At 39.2% G+C, this 7498-nt stretch overlaps 1 long non-coding RNA gene across 3 annotated transcripts in view; it reads right to left on the reverse strand.

Moving 5' to 3' along the window:
• Positions 1-5684, reverse strand: part of LOC122868770 — a 62665-nt gene extending 56981 nt beyond the window's left edge. For all 3 annotated transcript variants that reach the window (XR_006376173.1, XR_006376174.1, XR_006376172.1), the window contains exon 1: positions 5473-5684. This is a non-coding gene — a long non-coding RNA (uncharacterized LOC122868770). The remainder of the gene's footprint in view (positions 1-5472) is intronic.
• Positions 5685-7498: the final 1814 nt, after the last annotated feature.

The raw sequence follows: 7498 nt of genomic DNA on the forward strand, positions 1-7498 counted from the left end.
CAAGAATGTGCGTGTACAAATCAATTTGTTTCAAGGATTTTCAAGGGACAATTTCCTGTTAGCAGCGCAGGGACGCACCATTTCGATTAGCCGGATCAGTATGGACAGATACTGACCTTGTTAACAGATTGAGTGTCGACCATGATGTGACCAATTCCCATTAAATACAGTTTCTTTGACAAGTGTCATATAAAATTAAGTGTTTTTGCTATTACTTACATTCATTCAGTCACAGCCAGCTACAGACTCACAGTTTCTGGCCTCATGTTACCTTACACAAAAAAGTTCTACGCAGTGAGGTGCACAGATTTTAAATTTGCTAAAATAGAGCAGTGGTAGCAGATTTATACTTAACGACAGATACCCTGAGGTATCAAAATCTGTATCCAGAGGAAAAAGTTGGATTGGCGCTACCCTAGTAATCTCCCTTATTCAATTTATTTTTAGATAATACTTTTTAATGGTACATGATGAAAACAATAATAATAATAATAATAATAATAATAATAATCATCTCAGGTTATTGCCAGTAAATCCTGTTTAAACAATAAGTTTTCAAAACAAAATGTCTTGGCAGTTAGGTGATCCCGTTAATCCCGTAATTAATTAACATTACCCGTTGGTAATGTTGCTGTGATAGCAACATGCGCTGCCATACTGTGTTTGTACACAATAACAAACTCACCTTAATAATCACTGTGTCTCTTGCTGTAAGGCAGTGAAAACATAAACCATAAATGGCCTGATGTGGCAAACTGCCCTGTTTTCTCTGAACTCGTTATTTTAATCCATTCACAGGCTACTTCTGTCATTTTTCAGGAGCATCGCAAGAGCCGCCAGTGAGTCATTAAATAAAGATGAAGTGGACACTCCATCAGTTAGCAATAACACTGGAGAAAATAAGAAAAGACACTCAATACTAATAACTAAACCAACAGACCTCTCAGCAGTGCATGTGTGTTTTTATTGCTCAATATCAAAGCCTTCAATCAGGGGAGACCTTTTAGCAGGCAGGTTGAGATACGGCCGAACACAGCCACCAGAGGGAAAGAAGGAAAGTCAAGAGGGCAAACAATGATGTTTCTTGCACAAATTTGGAGGATTATCTACTTAGACATATGGCCTGAATTTATAAAGAAAGTAAGTCACAGATGGCACTTCATTTGCAGATGATAATCAGGCAGGTAGTCAAAGACTGATTGGGGTCTAGGTGTGCAATATCATACATTCCTTCCAAGTACGGATACAAATGTAAGTATTCACAGGTTCCTAAGGTTCAAACAGGTGAGAGTTAAACAGACAAATGAAAATGAGCACTGTGGTGCAGCGACAGGCGGAGTATGTGAATGCTTTCAGCTGCATCTGTGCATGTGTGTGTGTGTGTGTGTGTGTGTGTGTGTGTGTGTGTGTGTGTGTGTGTACAACTGTGGGTAAAATTAGGAATTAGAGCAGAGTAGAGAGGAGAATGTCTGCATTCAGTGTGGGTCAGTGCTCAGTGCGCAGCCTCCCTCCACGTTCCCCTCTGAGACTGCTATAAAAGAATATCTGATGTGGATGCAGAGAGTGAGGGAGAGGCTGAGAGGACAAAAAGAATGCTATATCACTGTGGCGTTCAGAGCCAGTGGGTGTTATAACAGTCTCCACAAATTCTATTCAAAACATACAGATGTGCTCGCACACTTGCTGGGTTGCAAGTGTGCGAGCACATCTGTATGTTTTGAATAGGGAGGGGTGAAAGAGCTGGGGAGAGAGAGAAAGAGCAAGAAACGTATAATAACCAAGATAGAAGCCGGGATGTGATTAAGGCAAATTATGTTGCAGAGTTTGTTCTACAGTTTGTTCTATTCTAAATAATTCACACTCTTCTTAAATGGCTCCTGGCTTCAAGTTTCATAGTTTTAGCGACTGACATGGACACAAGGAGGAAATACAAGAAAATGGCAAGATTGTCCTGCTAAACAAAAGGCGTTCACTAAACACATGCAAGGAGCAGAGACAGAAAACATCACGTCTTTACTAGAAAATTGAATGCTTTTTCTTCCTCATAAAGCATTTGCGGATTTTTCTTAAAAGTTTGAAACCTGTATTGTTTACATCCGAATTAACTAGCTTGCAGTCTTCCCGGCCTTTGCTGACGCATTAGTGTGTTTGACATGTTACTGCCACCCAATAGAGTTCAAACACTCCACAGGGAACCTTTAATTTGCTCTTTAAGAAGTGAGAGTTCAGTTTGCCATCATTACTTTTTTAAGACAGACTGATCCTTACATTCTGACTGAGGTATAGCCAGAAGAGCTCTGCCCAAGGATCTCAAGCTGTCTTTTGGCTGATGTGATTAAAATATCATTAATGTCTGTAAGCACAAGACAAGTCCTACATGAGCTTTAAAATTCATCAGCTAAATGTTGAAATCAATTTCCAAAGAGACAGGTGACCAGTGAAGTGAAATGAGCATGTGTGTGTAATTAGGGTCTCCCTGTCTGGCAACTGCATTCTGAAGATAAGGAATGATGTGAGCATGAATTACCTTCTCCATGTTGGCAAAGGTTAAATTTAATTTTGGATGCATTCGTCATTTCTCATAAACAGAAATGCATTCTTCACTAGCTTATCAAACAGGAGGTATTTATGTTGTTCTATATAGTTCAGATTAAAACTTCTGATTAAAAATGACATTCTGGTTCAAAAATAAGTTTCCCTAAGGCCCCTGAAGGGGAATGGAAATAGGACTGTACTTAATGTTGTGAATTAAACTCCTTGAAAAATGGCACAAAGTCAGACAGCCTGAGGCATTGTGATCTGCTGCTCTTTGTCATTGGTATTCTTGCATTGTGTTCACGAATGTGGCAAAACACTTTGTGTCCGAGTTTAAATGGATGGATACTTGGTCCAAAATACATCAGAGAATTTTTGCACAAAGACTTATATTCAGTTATTCTCCATTGTGACAGCTGTGATGGACGAATTTAAAAAAACGAAATTAAATTTTGCTCATGAATGGATTTCAGGTTTGAAATGGTCCTTGAAAATCAAGGTTTGTGTACTTAGATAATATTAGGCCTTAAAAGTTTTGAAAAGGGAATAGATGGCATTAAAGTGCTTAAAATTCCTTGATACTGATTTGCTAGTAAATGTGGAGATTCTGGAAATTGGTTGTCCTTAAAGTGAAACAATGACAGAACATGGCACTTACAGTAGATATCTAATTTTAGCTATGAAGGACATCTTCGTATTGTCATTATCTTTAAAAAATAAAAAACATCAACCCCACGACGATTCCCCCACCGCTACAATGTTCCTTAATACCAGATATTTTCATGTAGCCTTTAACTAATTGGTCACTATCTCTGCACAGCTTCTGGCACATATTTCTTCAGCCAAATTAACAAGTGGAAGCACATCTGTGCCACAGTACTAACATCTGATTTCTGGGATAAATTCCGCTCCATTTGTCTCACATGGCACAGCTGTCTTAAATCTGGGTGTTGCCAAATCCTCTCCCAGGCAGAGAAAGCCTGTGGCTCACGGATGAAAAGGGAGAGGAGAAAGTAAAGGGGAGAACAACAGGAGGGGAACAGGTTGAGTCAGGGTGGAGGACACACAGAAGTGGCGAGAGGCCTTCAGGGGACAGAAGTAGCTGTGACAACTTCCAGAGGGGCATCCCACTAATGATAGCCACTTAGTGTGATGCGATGGGGCAATATGGGAATTTCTATGGAGGAGAGATGTGGAAGTAGTACTCTGAATTATTTAGTTCCAATAAAGAACATTTAATGATTGTCTGCTAAGTAACAGAGTAAACTGAATTGTATTCAATTAGCTGCCCCTGCTAATAGGTTTTAGTATTTCTTATCTCTGTTTGACAATAACTGGCATGCTTCACAGCTGAGTTTGTTAACACAAAACCTGAGCTGTCAATCATCTAGTGACAGCTGCAGGATTTTTTGAACTGCAGTGGCTACTGGGTGACTCTGGTGTATGGAAGGGTAGCTAGAGAGAGCGGCAAAATGTAACTAGAGCATTCTGCAGCAATAACAACTTATTAAGTCACTTGGAGATCAGTTGGAGAACAGAAATGTGAAATTTAAAAAATGTTGATGTTTTTACTATATTTCAAATGCTCCTTGAAGACTGGATGACTTGCCTGCACTCACTGTTTTTAAATCATTTATTAAATGATTTAATGCGACTAGTCTGAAGTCCTTCAGAGAACACAGTAATGTCACGCAGTTATCAGTGAATTTGAATGCCAGTCAAATTCAAATGAGGCCTCTAGATTTATAACACTAATATTAAATATTCTGATTACATACTGTATACAAAACTATGACACACTTCTAAACAAGATGTACTGTAGTTCTACTTCTCATTCAGCCATCTGTGCCTTAGAAAGTAATACAACAAAATAAAATAAATAAAATACTGTATACACTTGTTTATATGTTTCAAGGATAGACTAAATATAGTGTATAACCACATTATGGCAAAAAATAGGACTTATTGAATTTTGCAGCAAGGTTAACTTTGGATATCTTCTTTTGCACACAACTATACAGTAGTGAAGAACACAGAAACACACAAACTCCAGCTTCTCTGTTGGCCAGCTTACAGTGTCTCTTAGGACAGGATATTTGGTGAGATGAGGATGTCCTTAACCATAACATCAACCACAGAGGTTGCCAAGAACACCTAGGCCACAGGGAGAACATCCTCACCATCAATAATGTTAATCCAATGAAATTCATGCTTTCATGCTAGTTGCCAACAAAAACACGGGTTTCACCCATAAGCACCTTTAGGCGTCAACACGGGATTTGATCAGTGAAATGAAATCATCTGCAGGGGAGCATCAAAGCAGACACAGCAACTTGCTCTATGCACACCAGTGAATCACTATACATCTGTTGGTGAGTGTCGCTTATAAAATCATAACCACACGCTGCTTTTTCAATCCAAATCTATCAGTTTGCCACCTCTACCAAGCCTGCATTACCAGCTACACAAACTGGCACCTGCAAGTCACACAGTTAAACTATACACAGACCGCTGATTAGCGAAGCATTGATCAGAGAGCCAGAGACCAACTGTTGCACTCACTGCTCATTAATTAAACCACACAAACACACGGTAACAGAGCACGCTCGGACCTTAAACCAAGTGAGTCTTCTTTTTCTTTTATGGCATGGCGATATTAAATTCCATGCCACTGAACATATTTGATTGCAGTTCCCGGATGATAAAGACTCATCCGGCTAATATTCCTCTTTAAGGCCACAAGTCTCAACTTGGAAAAGGAGCACTCTCGTGGGTGCGCCAATCATGCTAGGATGCACTCGGTGGTAGATTAGCATCAGTATCAGCTCCAGAGTGTCAGTTTTGTAACTTACTCCAACTGCCTTACGGTTTTCGTGCCTCGACGTGTCCTCAAAATATGTTTGCTTTATTTTACAATATGTCAATTTTGTAACTTACCTGTTTCCAGCAGCTTTGGTAAGTTACATCCACGGCTTGGTTAGCCCGACTTCTAACGTCAACATCTGTCAGCCAGTGTTGTGTTGAAGTCTGTTTCCCCATCGAATTCCCCCTAACCTTGGCCCTAAACCGAGCTGCTCCAGTACCATGCTAAACCTTGACCCATATACTCCTTGTGTGCGCAGCAGGGCCACCTTGTGGCGGCGAGACTAAAAGGCGGCCCCCCTTAGTTACTGTTGCTACGCATGTCAAACTTCCCATTCTGGCAAGGCACATATGCAGTTGACAGTAATGATGGTGTTACATTTACCATCGAAATTCATAGCAATTGTTGAATTTTTGAAAACAATGGATCCTTGATTTCAGACACAAGCAGTCAAAAGCAGCTTCACATTTCTAGCTGGCCACCATACATTTTGCTGGATGAAATGGCAGATGTTATCAGCTGTTAAAACAGCCAATTTGCTAAGCTAAAGGTCTCTGAATTTTTAATGTTTCCAGCTCCTTTAGACATCAGGTCATAGAGTAACAATAGGAGGAATGCACATAGAGTAACAAAGACCATATTGGTCACAATTATGTTAATAAATAGACTGAAATAAATAATTAAGTGATTCAATAAATTAATATGAAATGATAAGCAAAAATATAATGTAAAATCAGTCATTTCATCCTTACATAACCCTTCGAGAAAGGCTTTTTTAGGATGAGGAATGTAATGTAACGCTACTTAACCTTGGCTGGGGTTGATGGAGTTTAGACTTCCTGAAATCCAATAAAGTGTAAGACAGAACTGCTGACTTTATCCCTGAACTGTAATAGCGTCCAGGACCAGCCTCCATACAGCTTTACATACTACACAGTGGATGTGCCATCGTGAACAGGGCTTTTTTATTTATTGTAACCTGTAACCCCACAGACTGTTTAGTTAGTTTAGTTAACTCTCATCCTTTAACGCTATGTTACTACTGTAATAAGGTAGTAAGCTAGTTAGCCAGACATGCTAACGTGTGTAGCGTATGTTAGAGTAGATAAACACATATTTTAATACATTTTTACACTCTTGGTCTTGTATTTTTGATTTTGGAAAGGTTAATAAAAAGACCTCTAAACTGAGTACACTGTACTGAGAGTATCACTCTTTCTAGAGCCCCATGCGCACTTTTCCGACATATGAAGAAATCCAAAGCTTGACAGGCCTGCTGTGCTTAGTAACAGTTGCTAAGGATTGCACAGTCCCTGTCAATTAAGCAGACTAGAGTATATGCCCCAACGAAAATAACATAACACACACTTTGTGCTTGTTGTTTTCTCCCAATGTTATTATTTGTATTTTATTATACTTTTATGAAAATCAAGCATTGCTGTTGAAATATATTCAGTGTCAGCATTTACCTTTTACTAAATGGTACCTTCTTTAGGATGGATGGAGCTTCCAGTGGTGACTATAGCTACGAATAGCCATACTCTCGCACTGCCTATGCTACTATTTGAACAAAATGAGAATACAGTATTTAGCATAAGACAGCTTGAATGATACACTGAGCCAAATCTGCACTGATCCAAAATGTGTTTGCTCAGAAACTTTACAGGGTTATGCAACAATCCATCTTCCTGAATTTCATTTTCCTACCAGTTAAACCTCTACAGGTGCTGTTTACAGTACACGAAACTCAGAAAATCAATTGGCTGCTGGAACACTGGACTCATCCCAAATCAATGAAAACACTGGAGATGGAAAAGCAGGCAGAAATGTATGTACTTTGACATGCAAAGTTGCGCTAACATACATATGGATGAGCACGCACAACATAAACAGACATGCTTTCATAAATGGTCTGTAGAAAAGTTTTAAGCACAATGGGCCAGTTGATGGTAACTAAACTGTACACAATTTAAAATTGTACTTGTTCTTTATTCTCTTTCATGTGGTTTGATCCTGAGCAGCCTGGTTGAGGCATGAAGAGAAAACAAATGAATACAAATGGTGTGTTTGAAAATATTTCCATTGAACAATAACTGCTGT

This window comes from Siniperca chuatsi, linkage group LG21 (assembly GCF_020085105.1).
Source record: "Siniperca chuatsi isolate FFG_IHB_CAS linkage group LG21, ASM2008510v1, whole genome shotgun sequence".
NCBI lineage: Eukaryota > Metazoa > Chordata > Actinopteri > Centrarchiformes > Sinipercidae > Siniperca > Siniperca chuatsi.